Below are 19112 nucleotides of genomic sequence, written 5' to 3'. Positions count from 1 at the left end.
ATCAAGGTTCTGGGATACAAGGTAAGACATAGCTTCATTGTAATGGATGTCCCTAAGCATCCTATGTCATATCAAATGATCTTAGGACGTCCCTTCATGAGGGAAGCACAAATGGTGCATGACTGGTCGAAAAACCATGTCTACCTACAATTCCAGGACTCTGTCATTCGAGTTGATCTTGAGAATGGTCGCGCGCATCCTTTAGGAAGCAAGATTATCATCGATAATCGATCGGATACCACTATTCACTCAGCCCCATTAAAGTATTGCTATACATGCAAAAAAGAGACTGATGATGGGAAAGATTCTCCTTATATGGATGTCCTACTACCGGGCATGCCTGAGTCGGATATAACATGGATTGGGTACACCTAGCAGCAACCATAGACACATGGGGAAATAGAGGCACAAGTTGGGTAATGCCTGAGGGGTACGCATTTTATAAATGAAGTGATTAAGGAGCTCACAACAAATTTCATGATATCCTATTATATATCTACTCCTTATTATCCGCAAGCAAATGGCCAAGCCGAGAGTACCAACAAGACCTAATCTTTATTCTGACAAAGACTGTTGAGGCTCATCGCATGGATTGGGATCTTAAGCTTACGATGATAGCTTTATGGGCCTATCGTACTGCGTACAAAGTGGCTATTAATTGCATACCATTCAAGATGGTATATGGCCAAGAAGCAGTCATGCCATGGGAATTTGTCATTCCTAGTTGAAAAAATGTAGGGTGCATGACATGGCCAATGAAGATCTTGTGCTATCATAATGCAAGCGACAACAATGGGGTAGCTCGATTAGCCAAGAGGTGAAAGAGTTGGTGTTTGCCTTCTAGTCATCACACAAACGTGTGTCACCAAACAAGAAGGATGTGTGCCGCAAACAGATAGGGAGGAAGCCATTTGTGTGTCCGATTCATTTACTTGAAGTCCCTAAAGTATGCCTCTTGTTCACAAAACTACTAGTTATGGGTTGATTGTTGATAGGTCTACTACTTACTACTAGAATGTTATGAACTACTATTTAGGAGACTATACTACTAATTAAAAGACTTGATAACAATTTAGTAGACTGGACTACTTATTATACTAGACGGGAATACTATTTAGTAGACTGGACTACTTATTATACTAGACGGGAATACTATTTAGTAGACTGGACTACTGATTTTAGTAGAGAAGACTACTAATTAGTAGACTGGAGTACTGTTTAAGAGATTGAACTTTTAATTAGTAGATTGGACTACTGTTTCAGTGATTGAATTACTTACGCTGTCGTGCCATGGCACGTCTATGATGTGAAACCGTGCATGTGAGGCCGTCAAATACACATCCAGATGTATGGGGATAAGTGCCATGACGAATCATTATATGATGCTTGAGTAAATATGTTCATACTGTAGATAAGGTTCAATAAGATGAGCTGAGGCTGAGCCAGGTTTTGAAGCCTTTGACAGTGTGGTGTGAATTGTGGAGGATTTTTTTTATGCTTATGGAGAATTTTGGAGCTAGCAGATATATTGTGCCTTGATAGGACTGGTTTTTGCTTGTGACATTAGCACTGAGACAGAGAACTTAATGGTGCATATTAGTCGGGATCTTGATCGTATGCTTTAAATAGCAAAATCATATGCACAATAAGGATGCTGAATGGAGCTAAAGCATGAGAAAAACCTTTAGGAAGGCTATGGTATAAAGGTGGAAAAGAGTTGATTATATATATATAAATATATATATATATATATAGGGTCAACATTCCATAACAATGGAAGAAAGGGAAACAATAGGTACATTGAAGGCTTTAACCTTAATGCTAAGGTTATGCTTTGTAACCTTAGTGTTAAGGTTAACAAAGCTTTTGGTGAATTTTCTAGAAAGCGTGGAAACGAAAATGCGCAGCCTTTCCTTATGGCATGCACAGCTGGCAGAATGTGGTGGGGGAGCTACCGAGATGGTCGCGGGAAAAGGGAGAAAAGAACCGGAAAGAAACGTCGATGCAGGGAGGAGGAAAAAAATATATGCAGCGTCGAAGTTCAGCGTCGATTTAACCAGAGAATATAACTCTTTGAATACAATTTCTGTTTATGCTTTGTAGGTGCTAGAATTAGAGTATAATTCTAGAGCTACTCAATGATGTAATTATTGGGAAAATTATTTTCAAATCCGTCTGCAGCGATGCTTCTCCACATGAATTTCCCTCGCATAATCGGCGAGCTGTATATGTTTGGAAAAACAAATTAGAAGATCCACGTGTGCAAATCGTAAGTGGAGTTTTCTTTTGTTATTTATTCTCTTAAATTTGCTCTATGTGAATGGAGAAAACCGAATGTTTGAAACATCAAAAAGAAAATGGAAATAAATAGTGAGACCATGGGGAAAAGGCTAAAGAATTTGAAGCTCGGTGATTGGTGAAAAATGCATTGAAGCTGAGGGAAATTTGCCTTACTTTCTTCTCATATGGATTTGAAAATTATGAGTATGTCAAAGCTATGCCAAATGCAAAATTTTGCTTGTGAGATGTTAGAATATTAAGGCAGGTTTTCAGGTGAAAAAGAGCATCATGATTCAATGGTTTTGAGGGCACTGGATGAAATGGATGTAGCTGGCCACATGTATATTGGAAAAATTAGAAAGCTTTATCATGCCCACATGTGAATGGTTCAAAGGGATTTTATGCAATTCTGTGCAATCATCTGAATGAATTCAAGGATGTATTGAGAGAAGTGGATACATGTATTTGTCATTGGAAATAATGATGTTCAATACTCCTTGGGAAATCTTGTACGTGAAATACCTTGTTGGATCTGACATTCACTCTCACAGCTAGAAGTTTCGTACTTTCCTGGCTATTCCGCACACTTCACGACATCTTTTGGTGAACCCGACGTGAAACTGCTGGGGTGAGAGTGTAGTGAAACATACAGGGAAGCTATGGCTGAGAATTCTGAGGGCCAGGGGGTTCATTTTGACCCTGGAGTTATGCAGATGTTCCAAATGTTTTCCATGTACATGCAACAGCAACAAGCTGCTGAGAGGGGACAGATTTCCATGACCAAAGCCTTACAATCAATTGTGAAAAAGGTAGATCAATTTGATGGGAAGGACATTACAAAGTATCTGCGCAATTATATAAAGGAGATGGAGCTAAATAGGGTGACCGAGGAGGATATGGTTCGAAGTTTCGAGTTGGTATGCGTTCCTGAAATAAGAGAGCGCATAAAAGGATTGCAGACAGCACAGGGTGGCAGAAATTGGGAAGAATTCAAGCTTGCCTTAAAAGATGAATACTTCATGGAGGATTCTGAGCGAGTGACTAAACGAACTTTTTTGGAATGGGTCACAAAACCTAAAATGGGAATTTCTGCCACGGAATTGTTAAGGGAGTTTGAGAAGCGTTATGCCCAGTTGTCAAGAATAGAGCGTGCAACTTTGGACAGAGAAAAGACAGAGCTCTTCTTGCAGGCAGCTGGGAAAGATCTCCAGGAGACATTGGAAATCCTCCTTGAGGATAAAAATACAGAGCAAGGATTAAAGAGTGACTGGAATGATGTTGAGGATGCAGTCACTATGTTAGCAAAGCGGCAGCGGAGGAGGGATAAAATGGTGATGGGCTCTGCAAACCCCATAGCTGCTGTTACCCCTGAGAATTTATCCAAGCCAGTAGCTGCAATTCCTAAGATAGATGGGCCGATGGATGAGCTTATCAAGGGTATGCGTGATTTAAAATTGAAGATGTCCAGAATCGAAGAAAAAGGTCTACCATTGGGGCAGGTTTCTATGCAAAGGCCTCAAATCAGAGAAGGGTTTACATATAGATGCATATGGTGTGATGACCCAGAGCATGCAAAGAAGGATTGTACCAGTTATAAAGAAGCTCTTAAAAATCAACTTGTGTTCTTCAAAGATGGGAAAATCCATCTTACAGAAACTGGACTTCCATTGAGTACAAACTTTGGGAAAGGAGGGATGAAAAAGCTGGTAGAAGATATGGCTGCTAGTCATGCCATTTCTATGGTTGAGGCAGCAACCTATGGATTAAAGGTTGGTCAACAAAAGCAGGGATTTGAAAATGATGAGGATTATGAGAATGAGAATTTTTGGCCGTCAACAATGGAATTAATTGCATCAAAGAAAGTGTCAAAGCAAGCTTTGCATGAGGCAGGTGATTGTATACGCCTTGAGACTGGCTGGGAGGAGCCTGTGGATTCTTTATCCATTCATGCCTATATTGCCAAATGTCAAAATAATGAGGCACAGGTAGAGGAGAAACGTAAAAGGGAAAATGAGGAAGGAGGGCCATCAAAAAGAGTTACACGTGGAAGTGAAAAGAAGGATCCTGGGCCATCACATATGCCTCCACAGCAAAGCAGACCTCTACATGATGTTTCAATGGAAGAAGTGCCAGCAAAAATGAAGGAGAAGGGTAAAGGGAAAAGTCCACTCTACAAGCTTCAATCTGATATTGAAGTTGCAACAGATCTCAAAAAGGTGCTTGAAGAGAGAATTCTAAACAGCAGGGTGGAATTCACACTAGGGGAAGTCTTGGGGATTGCAAAGAAAGAATTTCATGATGAAATAATTGATATTATACGAAGAAAAAGGCAGTCCATAATTGAATCTATTCCATCACAAGGGGAAGCAAGCACTTCCAAGACTCATGGTGTACAGGTACAGAAAAAGGAAGAGAGAGAAAATGTGGTGGAATGTAATCACTCTGCTGATGGGGCACGACAAGTGCGTTTTGTGGAAGAGGATGATGAAAAAGAAGTTCTTACAAAGAGTCATTACTCCAGGAGCCATTGGGCAAGAGCCACCACTGAAACCCTTGTCAAGATAGGTGATTTGGAAGAGCCATATGTCGCTCTAATTGATCATGGGTCTGAAATAAATCTTATGGCTAAAAATCTCTACAACAAATGTAAGTGGCCAATGGATGTGGATCATGGGTGGATGATTAAAGCAGCTAATAATTCATCTGGAGAGCTTTATGCAGCATGTCCAAATGTAAAGGTAACTATAGGGGATGTGAAGGATGATCAGAATTTCTTTGTTCAGGAGATGTCATCGTATCCCCTCATTCTTGGGCAACCCTACATTACAGCTGTAAGGATGGAAACAAAGGTTTTGGATGATGGTTCAGCCTATGCAAGAATAAGGAGTAAAGATGGCAAAAAAGCTGTTCAGTTTTTGACAGTTTGCATTAATCATGAAAGGAATCGTGAATCTCTTAGGGCACAGTCACTCCCAAAGATAAACAGAGAGTTTATGAATTACAGGGAAATGAGGGATTTTGGCCAGGTGCCATTGTAAAGCGGGATTCCAATGGTACAAGGGGAAATGAGTTCTCGCAGGACTCAATCAATGTAAATAGTTTTTCAGCAAATTTTCAGGGATTCTCCAGCTATGGGTTACTGGTTTTTGTAAAAAGCAAGGATTTAAAGCGTGGCATGCAAAAACATATACAAAATGAACAAAAAAGTTTTGAGCAGTGTGGTCTTTTGGAGAAGAATGAGTTTATTTCAGGGATGCTTGATGAGGTGTCATTTATAGATACTATGGATGTACTTTTTGATATGAGAAAAGCATGCTTACAGGGTGGAAATGAAATGATAAGGGTGTCATCTGTGGAGATGTATGATATAATCCAGGAATTTGAGGGGGTGGAATGTAAAAACATGAATTGTGAGATGGATGCTCATGTTGATACAAAGTACAAAACGGTTGCAAAAAAGGTGAAGCCAGTTGCCTTGCCCTTGCCACCAGGAAGCAAGGAGAAGATAGATGAAGCTTCTATGCAGCCAAATCTTAGAGATCCGAAGAAAATTGGGCATAAATTTACTCAAGAAACTCTGAAAGAGCTGAAGATTGGTGAGAGGGATTTTCTGTTGCCAGTTGAAAGGGAATGCTTTGAGGAGATGCTTGTAAAACATGGGAAAGCTTTTGCCTTTCAGCCGCATGAGATTGGTTGTGTTGATCCAAGTGTAACAGCACCAATGGTGATCTTTACTGTTCCACATGTGCCCTGGAACCTGCGGCCAATTCCAGTACCAAAGGCTCTCTTGCCAAAGTTGATGGAATTACTAAAGGAAAAGATCAAGATGGGAATTTTGGAGCCTTCATGTGCCCCATATTCCAACAGATGGTTTACTGTACCAAAGAAAAATGGGACATTGCGCTTTATTCAAGACATGCAACCTGTAAACAAAGTCACAATCAGGAATGTGGGAGCAGGTCCAATTGTGGATGAGTTTGCAGAAGCATTTGCAGGGAAAGCTATATACTCTATGGGTGATCTGTATTCGGGATATGATCAGTTCCAGCTGGATATGCAAAGCAGGGACTTGACCACAATGAGAACTCCTTTGGGATTAGTAAGGATGTGTACCTTACCACAGGGAGCCACTAACTCAGTGGCACATATGATGAATGGAATGAATAAAGTCTTACGGGATTTCATACCACAAAAAACTATGCCATTTTTAGATGATGTGCCAATAAAGGGCTGTGAGGAGAAAGACAAAGATGGGAATTTGGATTCAAAAGGGTGCCGCAAGTTTGTGGCAGATCATATAAAGGATTGTGACATGATTCTATCCAGGCTTGAAGAAGTGAATCTTACTTTATCTGGGCAGAAATCAGTGTTTGGGGTTGGTGAAGTGCTAATAGTGGGACATCTTTGTAGTACTAGTGGACGCCGTCCTTGTCCAGCCAAGATAGATGCAATACAAAGAATGAAGGAAATATGCATTAATGTTACAGAGCTGAGGAGATTTCTTGGAGCATGCGTCTTTTATGTTATTTGGATCCCACATTATGCACATGTAGCAGATCCTCTTTATCAGCTTTTGAGGAAAAATCAAAAATTTTTGTGGAGTGCAGTACATATTAAAGCTATGCGGAAGCTGAAATATTTGCTCCAATCATCACCCATTTTGAGAAAGGCAGATTATGAGTGTGGCAGGCCTGTGATTGTTACAGTTGATACTAGTCCTACTGGGATTGGATGGGCAGTAGGGCAAGATGATGAGGATGATCATAGGTATGTAATTAGATTTGGAGCAAAGGTATTAAGCTTTCGGCAGCGAAAGTATCCACAGATTAAGAGAGAATTATGGGGGATAGTCACTGCTCTAAAATGTGAAAAAGAATATCTTATTGGGGCATCTGTACTTGTGGAGACTGATTGCTTGCCACTTCTTGGGATGATAACAAGTTGTACCACTCCAGATATTGCTATGCTTAGGTGGATTGCTTATATCAAGTCACTAAATCCTGAGTTTGAGCATATTGCGGGAAAAGATAACCCAGTTGCAGATATGCTATCAAGAGCCAGGTATGAAGATGAGGAAGAGATGGTTAGTGACATTGATGATGTGGGTACAAAGTTCTATACTACAGCATATGCAAAGGGGGATCATATTTGCCTATCAAATGCACTTGAGTCTTTTATTGAGGAAATATATGAAGGGGATTGGTTGCTTATTGGTCAATATTTGAGCACTTTGACAAGGCAAGAGAATTGGTCTGACTCAGAATTTAAGAGGATCCGCAGAAAAGCATATGGTTACTTTCTAAAGGATGGATATCTCTGGAAGCATCCTAAACAGAGAAATGCTATGCCACAGAGAGTCATATGTGATAAAGAGACTCAAGGGAAGCTTGTGAAAGAATTCCATGAGAGTCTCTGGGCTGGGCATAGAAGTGTGTGGGCCACTTTTACCAAAATAAAGGAAAAATATTGGTGGAGAGGAATGTACAAGGATATTTCCCAATATGTGGAAACATGCATAGTATGCCAAATGTACTCAAATGTGAGACATCGTGATGGCTTACAACCAACTTACCCACCTGCCATGCACTACAAATGGGTAGTGGATCTAGTTACAATGCCTTTGGGAATTTGGCAGATGCGGTATATAGCACTTGCAAGAGAAGATTTGACAAATCAGGTAGAAGGGCGTGCCCTTAGAACAAAGAGTACGGAAACAGTATGCAAATTTCTCTTGGAAGATGTGATCTGCCGATATGGTTGTGTTGGGAAAATAACAGCTGATAGGGGAGAGCTAGATGTTGAAGAAGCAAGGGAATTCTTCTCTAGAATTGGTATCAAACTGTCTCTAACATGTGCTTACAATCCTGAGGGCAATGGGAAAAGTGAACGAGGACATCCTCCAATCATTAAAGCTTTGGCTAAGGCATGCAGAGAAAGGATGAGAGTGTGGCCAAAGCTGCTACCATATGCCTTGTGGGCTGACCGTACAACTCATAGCTCAGTGACAGGATACATGCCTGCTGAATTAATGTATGGTCAGAAGCCAGTGATGCCAGTTGAAGAAGTAATTCTAACTTGGAATGTATTGCCCTGGATGGAAGGATTGAGCAGAGATGACCTCCTTGCATTGCGAATAAGACAGTTGGAGAGGAGGCCTGAAGATATAGAGCTTGCTAAAGCTCGCCTGAAAGATGCAAGGCTGAAAAATAAAGAAAGATTTGATAGTAGACACAGACTCCGGCCAAAACCTATTGAAGAAGGTGATTGGGTTCTAATGTATGATAGTAGCCTTGACAACCAATTCACTGTTCAAAGAAAATTTGCAAAAAGATGGTTTGGCCCTTACATTGTCAGGCATGTGCATGGAAATGCCACATATACTCTGTGTGAGCTTGATGGAACAGAAGTAAAGAATCTTGTGGCTGGCAAAAGAATCAAGATATTTAAAAGAAGGCATGATGGTGATCCTTTTGATTCACAAGAGATTCAGGATGAGAAGCTTGACAGTGGAAGTATGGATATGATTGAAGAGGAAGAGGATGATCTTCCTGGAACTGCAGAAGAAGAAGACGACATCCAGTTATATGTGGACCTTGATGATGATTTGGCACATACCAGAGGATGTGCAGGTTTAGAGGGGGTGGATGTCGTGCCATGGCACGTCTATGATGTGAAACCGTGCATGTGAGGCCGTCAAATACACATCCAGATGTATGGGGATAAGTGCCATGACGAATCATTATATGATGCTTGAGTAAATATGTTCATACTGTAGATAAGGTTCAATAAGATGAGCTGAGGCTGAGCCAGGTTTTGAAGCCTTTGACAGTGTGGTGTGAATTGTGGAGGATTTTTTTTATGCTTATGGAGAATTTTGGAGCTAGCAGATATATTGTGCCTTGATAGGACTGGTTTTTGCTTGTGACATTAGCACTGAGACAGAGAACTTAATGGTGCATATTAGTCGGGATCTTGATCGTATGCTTTAAATAGCAAAATCATATGCACAATAAGGATGCTGAATGGAGCTAAAGCATGAGAAAAACCTTTAGGAAGGCTATGGTATAAAGGTGGAAAAGAGTTGATTATATATATATAAATATATATATATATATATAGGGTCAACATTCCATAACAATGGAAGAAAGGGAAACAATAGGTACATTGAAGGCTTTAACCTTAATGCTAAGGTTATGCTTTGTAACCTTAGTGTTAAGGTTAACAAAGCTTTTGGTGAATTTTCTAGAAAGCGTGGAAACGAAAATGCGCAGCCTTTCCTTATGGCATGCACAGCTGGCAGAATGTGGTGGGGGAGCTACCGAGATGGTCGCGGGAAAAGGGAGAAAAGAACCGGAAAGAAACGTCGATGCAGGGAGGAGGAAAAAAATATATGCAGCGTCGAAGTTCAGCGTCGATTTAACCAGAGAATATAACTCTTTGAATACAATTTCTGTTTATGCTTTGTAGGTGCTAGAATTAGAGTATAATTCTAGAGCTACTCAATGATGTAATTATTGGGAAAATTATTTTCAAATCCGTCTGCAGCGATGCTTCTCCACATGAATTTCCCTCGCATAATCGGCGAGCTGTATATGTTTGGAAAAACAAATTAGAAGATCCACGTGTGCAAATCGTAAGTGGAGTTTTCTTTTGTTATTTATTCTCTTAAATTTGCTCTATGTGAATGGAGAAAACCGAATGTTTGAAACATCAAAAAGAAAATGGAAATAAATAGTGAGACCATGGGGAAAAGGCTAAAGAATTTGAAGCTCGGTGATTGGTGAAAAATGCATTGAAGCTGAGGGAAATTTGCCTTACTTTCTTCTCATATGGATTTGAAAATTATGAGTATGTCAAAGCTATGCCAAATGCAAAATTTTGCTTGTGAGATGTTAGAATATTAAGGCAGGTTTTCAGGTGAAAAAGAGCATCATGATTCAATGGTTTTGAGGGCACTGGATGAAATGGATGTAGCTGGCCACATGTATATTGGAAAAATTAGAAAGCTTTATCATGCCCACATGTGAATGGTTCAAAGGGATTTTATGCAATTCTGTGCAATCATCTGAATGAATTCAAGGATGTATTGAGAGAAGTGGATACATGTATTTGTCATTGGAAATAATCATGTTCAATACTCCTTGGGAAATCTTGTACGTGAAATACCTTGTTGGATCTGACATTCACTCTCACAGCTAGAAGTTTCGTACTTTCCTGGCTATTCCGCACACTTCACGACAACGCGTTACTAGTTAGTAGAGTGGACTACTAATTGGTAGTCTAGACTACCGTTTAGGAGGCAACTACCAATTAGTAGACTACACTACTGCTGATAATAGTAGACATGATACTAATTAGTAGTTTAGTCTCCAAACAATAGTTCACTCTACTAATTAGTACTCCTGTCTACTAATCAGAAGTTTCCTCATAAACAATAGTCCAGTCCACTAATTAGTAGTCTAGTCTACAAATTAGTAGGTTAGTGTTCTATACAGTAGTTCAATCTACTAGTAGTCTTGTCTACTATAAACAATAGTCATGTCTACTAATTAGTAGTCATGCCTCTTTGGATTTTTAGTAATATTTTATTCTAATTACCTCTGTTTAAACATTATTATATAATGTAATTCTAATGCTACAGGTAGAACTTTTCTTGGAATTCAAAGGGTAGAACTTTTCTTGCAATTCAAAGGGCAGCACCCGGATATTGCAATTCAACAACATTCATTTGAATACTTGAAGCCTTATTTTTTAGGAAGTTAAAAGATAGATACACATGTTACTATATTCAACATGTATAAATGATCTTCCTCAAAGATTCAATGAACTTTATGCGATAGCCTAAGAATGGATTTCATGGAGTAGGTTGTTTGTGCAGCTGTAAGATATGCCAAAGCAATAGTGGTAGTTCAACATGCAGACCTATTGATCACACCTTCAAAAGTGTTATGTCTATTTGGGAATGTGTGCTATGCGAAAATCCTATAGCTTCTAGTTTTCATCATCTAGATTGCACCATGGAATGATATAAAAAGTGTGGGCCAAAAAATTTGGTTTTTTTCCAACATGACATTTCTAACAACGAAATACTTGTTCCACTGATGATTTTTTAGGATGTGGCTTACAAGGGTAGTGGTGGAACAATAAAGAAAAGGAAAGAGTTGATAATCAAACAAATGAGCTGCAAAGAATTAGTACACTTGTTTCAGACTCACCTTGCAAAGTTTATTCGACACAACTTTATATACAAGCAGTTTAAAGATTGTTTGATGTATTTTCCATTTGGCATTGTTGTGTCCGTTTGTTGACTTTGCTAAGAACTAATCAATCAAGAGAAAAATGAAATTTAGTCTATGCATTGGTAATCAAAGTAGGCAACTATTCTTGTGCACATAATGTACATTTGAATTGGGAGTGAGATTCAAAAAATTGTCCATTTCTTCATCTCTGATGACATGAAGCATGATACTCTGTTTGTGCAACATTTTTCTATGCTTCATTATACATGGCTGGAGAAATAGGTGGTACTGTTATGTGAGAGCACTATGTTTGGTCAGGTGGCACAACATCCCAATTTAGTTGTTGGAAAATATCCTGGTTTGACTGGCTTGAAGATGACGTGGAATTTTTTTGGCTCAGGACATGGTAAGAGTGAGCATGATGGAGCAGGGGTTGTTGTGAAGAGATCCCTCACACATGAATAATTGAAAGTGGATGCTATGTGACTAGAGTGTGTTGTTAATGTGGTCAACTTTCTTCGGTCGAATTTGTCAAATGCAGCTCAAGCTTCCTGCTCATCAAAGGAAATATCTATGGCTAGATTGTTTTGGGAGGTGAAGGCTATACAAGTTGACATATCAGCTTTGTGGGACTCCCAACCTGTTGATAAAACACATTCTATACATTGTGTTAATGGGTTTTCAATGACTAACAACACAAGCATTAGAGCACAAAATTCATCATGTTTTTGTAGTGCTTACATGCATGGTGCATGGAAAAGATGTTGCAACAAAGCATATGTGCAACAATGGGAATATCATATCATCAAGCCCCAAGCACCAGGTGTGCATATACGAATGATGCCATATTTGATGATGCCACCTATAAAGGACACCATGAGATTCTCAGTGATGCTGTGAGCATTGGGGACAATTTTGATGATGCCACCTATAAAGGACACCATGAGATTCTCAGTGATGCTGTGAGCATTGGGGACAATTTTGTTGTTAATGCATAGGTTGGGAATTTTGAGACTGTGGAGTTTTACATCATAAAGTGCATTACTGCAAAGTTTAAGGCAATTAGTACATTATGTGCTGGATGGAAAAACATCATTGGGAAGGAATGTTATGCAATCAAGGGTATATACTACAAGTGACTTGATGTCCATAATTATTGCCTTCTTGATGACCAACCTAGTGTTTTGACTTACTTTCACCTTATCAGGGCCATCAAGTTTCCACTGGTTGAGATGGAATCAGTCAACGATGAAAGGAAGCTTTTTTCAATTTCAGATGTAGTGTACGAATCAATATACAATAAAATGCCACTTGACATGTAGCAATCCTACATTTGATTGAGTTTAGGAAACATTCAAGATTTCAATTCTGATATTTTTCTCTCTTCCTGTCTGTCTTCTCTTCTCTATTGTCTCTTATGCAACTACGGGTCTCTCCACCACCACACACACTCATGAATAGTTCATGAGTGTACTCGACTATTATTGTAGTGCATTACGTACATTATGTCATCTAATAATAATCACTTTACTAGTCTAATTGTCTAATTTGTTTACTTATAGTATTCTATTAGACCCTTATAGTAGTCTATTAGTAGTATATGTCTATTCTACCCTAATACTAACCTTATGTAATAGACTAGTAGTATCTTACTAGTACCCTATTAGAAGTAGGTCCCTTAATAGTAATCTATTAGTACCCTATCAATAGTCTAGCAGAAGTCTTACCCTAATAATAACCTATTACTACCCTAAGAATAACTATTAGTAGTCTAATAGTAAAATTCCTATTTTTACTAGGTTTTATCTATTAGTATTGTGCTAGTACCCAATGAGTACTAGCCTGTTAGTACCCTATTAGTACTCTGTTAGTACGTAATGAGTAAAGCACAATAGTAATAGCATATTAGTACCCTATTAGTAGTCTGTTAATACCCTATGAGTAGTCTAATAGTAAAATGCCTTTTTTACTAGGTTTTGTCAATTAGTACTCTATTAGTATCCAATACTCTATTAGTACTATGTTAGTACCCAACGAGTACTAGCCTGTTAGTACCCTATTAGTACACTATTAGTACTTTGCTAGTACTACCCAATGAGTGAAGCACACTAGTAATAGCATATTAGTACCCTATTAGTAGCCTATTACTACCCTATAAGTAGTCTAATAGTAAAATGTTTATTTTTACTAGGTTTTGGCTATTAGTACTATGTTAGTACCCAATGAGTACTATCCTATTAGTACTCTATTAGTAATTTCTTAGTACCCAATGAGTGAAGCACACTAGTAATAGCATATTAGTATCCTATCAGTAGTTTGTTAGTACCCTATGAGTAGTCTGATTTGTAGCTTGTTAGTACTACCCTATGAGTAGTGTATTAGTATCCTATGAGTGAAATACACTTGTACTAGCATGTTAGTACCCTATTACTAGTACACTTTCTAGTTCACAATTTGACCAAAAGAAATCCAATTTAAAACTTGACCAATAATACAACTCTAAAGTATAAGTTATCATTCACCAAAGCAAACCCAGTTGACAAGCTGAGTAGTGGTCTAATACAAGTCCATTGTACATATTTCCAACTAGCCATACAACTAAGACAAGAGGTGGCTAGCCTCATGCTCATGCTACAAGCATCCTAAATATTATATATAATCATTGACCAAAGAAAACCCAGTGTACAAGGCTGAGTAGTGGTCTAATACAAGTCCATTGTACATATTTCCAACTAGCCACATACAACTAAGACAAGAGGTGGCCAACCTCATGCTTATGCTACAAGCATCCCAAAAAAATCCATGTTGATAATCATGCATTCCTTTCCCTTCATCTTTGGTTTCCCATGTCATTGTACTTAATGATCTTCTCCATGACCGCTATATCGACTCTCTATCGTGATAGAATGCATGCTCCGTGCACGTTGTGTAGTCTTGATGGTCCTCCAATTGAAGCCATCGAAACAACCATGGCTACACATCCTCACTCAAGAAGGACTTTACTTCTTCATCATCTTGTAGCTCAAACTTCAAAAGTACTAACCAAGTCTGGGATGGGTTCTGGCACACCTTCTATAATGAGTCATCCAAAATGATAGTGTTTTCTTTAGATAGCTTGATAAACCAGTTCCAGATGTGCTGTAATTTATTAAAACAGATAAATTTTTTTATCCACAAGAAAGCATGTCTCAACACACTCACCCTGTGCTGCCAGAACTCCTCTAATCTTCCTCTTCTGGCATGGAGAACATACATCTAGATTTCTTTTGACTTTCTTTAGTCGAGAAGTGCTCCAAATGAATACTTCAAAGCACTAAAGAAAGAAATCTAAGAAAGCAGGAGAATCTCTTTGTACAAACACAGTGTGTGACCTGCTCTCTTGAACTCTATCCATTTGTGGTGAGTATGGTGGGGGTTCTTGTCCATGATTGTACTTAACAACCTTCACCCATTAAAATCTAACACAATTTCTCTTCTATCATCCTCTAGAGGTCTCAACACCATCTTTGCTGGGATTCTAGTAATTTCAAAGAGGCACTTTGCATTACTTTGAAAAAGGAGGCTTCCCTTAAAATTGATTACGTTCCAACCTTCTGCAAGTGTGCCAACTCCACTACCTCGAGTAGAGGTAGCCTCAACATCTCAGGTACTAACTCTGTCTCACTGGATCACAATATTGCACAACTTAGAATTTGTTGATTTGAAATTGCACTTAGTCAATGTAAGGCCGCCTAAGGCTCCACGTATTAAGGATAAGCCTAGGGATAAAAGCAATGTTACGTGCTATGAATGCCAAGAAAAGGGTCACTATCATCATGAATGTCCAAAATTGAGGAAAAGAGAGGATAAAAATGTAGCACTTCTGGAAGAAATATGTTCAGAAGAAGAAGAAACCTTGATGCCATTGATGGCAAGAATGAATCGTAGAACTAGGAGTGTTGAAGAAGAAGAAGAAGAAGAAGGGAAAGAGGAGAAACAAAAGAAGAAGAAAAAGTCATCTAGGAGGAAAATTGGACAATCAGATTTTCCTCAAGGACAAGAATCTCTTAGTTATGACCTTTTAATAGACCTTAGGGAGAAAAGTGCACAAATCACATTTGGGAAACTTTTGGAAATCTCTCCAAAACTCAGTAAGGAATGGGATAAGTTAGCCAGCACGAGTGAGTCCAAGAAAAAGAAGAAGAAGTATAATGGGATCCCTATGGCTCAAAAGGTAGACATAGATATGGGGGATGATGTTCCTGTGATTGATGTCATCATTGATGGGCAAAAAAATTATAATGCATACATTGATGGGGGTTCATAAATAAATGTCATGAGTGAAAAAATGACGAAAGATGCTGATTTAAAGTTGTCTTCTATTAACTTTCCCTATCACATCAAACTTGTTGATAATACTAGGGTGAAAATGCTAGGAGTGGTAAAGAATCTAGCAATGGATGTATGTGGTATCTTTGTGCCTACAACTTTTCATGTTATTCCTACAAAGCCAGATGCTAGGGCTTACCCATTGATCTTGGGAAGGCCATGGCTTCGCCATGTGAGGGAAATTTAGAAGTGGGAGACGGGTGATCTCATTCTTCAAGGAGAGAATAAGAAGGTCTGCTCTGCAACATCAAGCATTGCCACAAGAAAGTGATAAGAGATGAATCTTCAACTTCTATTAAAGTTGTCTTCTATTAAGTTTCCCTATCACATCAAACTTGCTGATAATACTAGGGTGAAAATGCTAGGAGTGGTAAAGAATCTAGCAATGGATGTATGTGGTATCTCTGTGCCTACAACTTTTCATGTTATTCCTACAAAGCCAGATGCTAGGGCTTACCCATTGGGAAGGCCATGGCTTCGCCATGTGAGGGAAATTTAGAAGTGGGAGACAGGTGATCTCATTCTTCAAGGAGAGAATAAGAAGGTTTGCTCTGCAACATCAAGCATTGCCGCAACAAAGTGATAAGAGATGAATCTTCAACTTCTAAGAGTTCAAAGTCAAAGTCATCCGATGATGACGAGAAAAGTGGAAGCTCTGAGAGGCATCCATCTCAGAAGGAGAGGAGGAAGGAGTTGTGTTTGGCCTTTGCCTAGGCATCTATCAGGGGGACAGTGAAGGAGAGGGAACCTTGGTGGAAGAAGCTTCTTCAATCATGCTCGAGAAAGAGGAACTTGCCAATCTTTGCCAACAAAATGAGCTTCTTCTTCTTGATGAGTCCATAACAGGTATACTGAGAGGGAGAATTACTTGAAAATGCTGGATGGTTTTCCTAACCTTTTTGCAAACAATTACTCACAGGTATGCCAAGTTACCTTAGTAGAGCACAAAATTGATCTCAAACCCCAAAGCAAGCTAGTGGTGCACGAGACTGAGGCTATTGGGAGTGGTGCAAGAAGAGGTGCTCAACAAGGAGGTAACTAGCTTACTTCAAGCTGGTTTTATTTTTCGAGTAGAAAATTCAAAGTGGATTTCTCCAGTGGGGTGGTCACTCCCAAGAAGGGTGAAAAATGGCCTGTTTGTGTGGATTTTTACCCTTTAAATGCATGTACAAAGAGGGATTATTTTTCTCTACCCTTTCAAGATGAGATCTTGGACCAAGTTGGAGGCCATAAATTGTATGGATGCTTCCAAATTCGGATTTGTGAGGAAGATCAAAGGAAGAACTCATTTGTTACCCCTTGGGGATATGCCTATAGGGTGATGCCATTTGGCTTAACTAATGCACCAGCAACTTTTCAACGGTTCATGAGTCAGGTATTTGCACCTTACTTGGGAAAGTTTATGAGTCTTTTTGGATGATTTTTGCATTTATGCAAGCCATTTGGATCACTTGGAAAAGTTGAGGATGGATTTGCAAAGTGTTGATGATGTAAAGGGTTGTCTCAATCCTGGAAAATGTCACTTGGCACAAAAGAAGGTGTTGTCTTTGGTCTTTGCAGTAGTGCAGAAGTTTATGTCATACTTGTTGCCTTGCTCTTTTTTCTTCCTTACATCTCAGCCTTCTTTACAATTCCTTGTTTGTAAACCCAATCTTGCAGGAAAGTTTGCAAAGTGCCTTTGTGAGCTCACTTTTATTACAGAAAGCACCACTAGAGCCTCCCTTTTGCAGATTTGCTTATAGGTAGGGAAGAAGAAGAAGAAGGAACCAGGACAAAGGAAGAAGTATGTGATGATTTGGAGACTCCACCAATCGCTTTTAAGTTTACATTTTGATGGAGTCTTTAGCCCTTCCAAGCAATGTGGCGCTGAGGGGATAGTCTTATTTGATCTAGAAGGAAAAGAGGTATGGGCCAAGGGTAGGGAATTTCCAAAAGCTATATCAAATAATGTGGTTGAGTACAATGCCTTAATTTTTGGATTAGAAGATTGCCTAAAGGAGGGGGTGAAAGAGGTAGAGGTTAAAGGGGATTCTCAACTAATCAATTAGGAAAATGAAAGGAAAATACAAAGCAAGGAGTATGAATCTGTAAGATTTATATAAAAGAGAAATGGAGTTAAAAGAAGTTTCTGAGCTTTGAAAATTTGTGCATATTCAAAGGAAGGATAATTAAAAGGCAAATGAATTGGCCTACTAAAGCTTTGTCGTTTTTCAAAGAAGCTACTCTTGCATTGATGAATACAAGTTGGCCACAGCTCCAAGATGTTCAATAATACTTGGATAAAGGATAATTCCCTCATGGATTAACCCTTCAACAGAAGCAAATACTTATAAGGAAAGCTCATCCTTAATCCTTGGTGATGTTCTATATAAGCAAGGTAAGGACAAGGTCCTTAGGAGGGTGGTGAGGTTGGAAGAATCTAAAAAGATTTTGGAATTATGTCATGAATGTTCATATGTCACTTTGCTTCAGCAAGCACTACTCGAAATATCCTTAGCATAGGTTATTATTGGCCTCGACTCAACAAAGACGCCATGAATGGTGTCGAAGTTGTGAGGTGCGTCAGGCATATGGAAGCAAGCAATTGGTTCCTCGACCTTTAAATCCCATTCCAGCATATGTTCCATTTGAAAGATGGGGATTGGATTTTATAGGTCCACTTCCTTGCTCCTCACATGGGAATTATTATTTATTGGTTGCCACTGACTATGCAACTAGATGGGCAAAAGAAAAGGCCACGGTCAACAATAAGGCAACAACTGTGGCATCATTTCTCAAGGAGTACATATGAGCCCAATTTGGGTGCCCATTGGAAATCCTTATAGATGGAGGGAGATATTTTAGGAATGACTTGATTGAATCTTTGGTGCACAAATTAAAAATAAACCATGTCATGTCAATCCCCTATTATCCTCAGTGCAATGGTTTAGTTGAAAAGCCTAATGGTTTGCTTTGTGGATCCTTGTCTAAGCTAGTGGATGCCATGAAAAGAAAGTGGGATGTGCATGTATGAGAGGTCCTATGGGATTATAGAACCAATCATAAGATCTCTCTTGGTTTCACACCTTTTTAGCTAGTGTATGGAGTGGAGGCCATTTTGCCAATAGAATTGGAAATCACAAGCCTTGTACATCTTTTGCACAATCAAGTAATGAAGAAGAAACTCATGCCCCATGCCTAGTACAACTAATGACCTTGGGTGAGAAGCCGCTTCAAGCACTTCAA

Source organism: Cibotium barometz, chromosome 33 (assembly GCF_041138505.1).
Source record: "Cibotium barometz isolate CiBa-2024 chromosome 33, ASM4113850v1, whole genome shotgun sequence".
Lineage (NCBI taxonomy): Eukaryota > Viridiplantae > Streptophyta > Polypodiopsida > Cyatheales > Cibotiaceae > Cibotium > Cibotium barometz.
The sequence above is the reverse complement of the archived record's forward strand: the minus strand, read 5'-3'. Positions refer to the sequence as shown.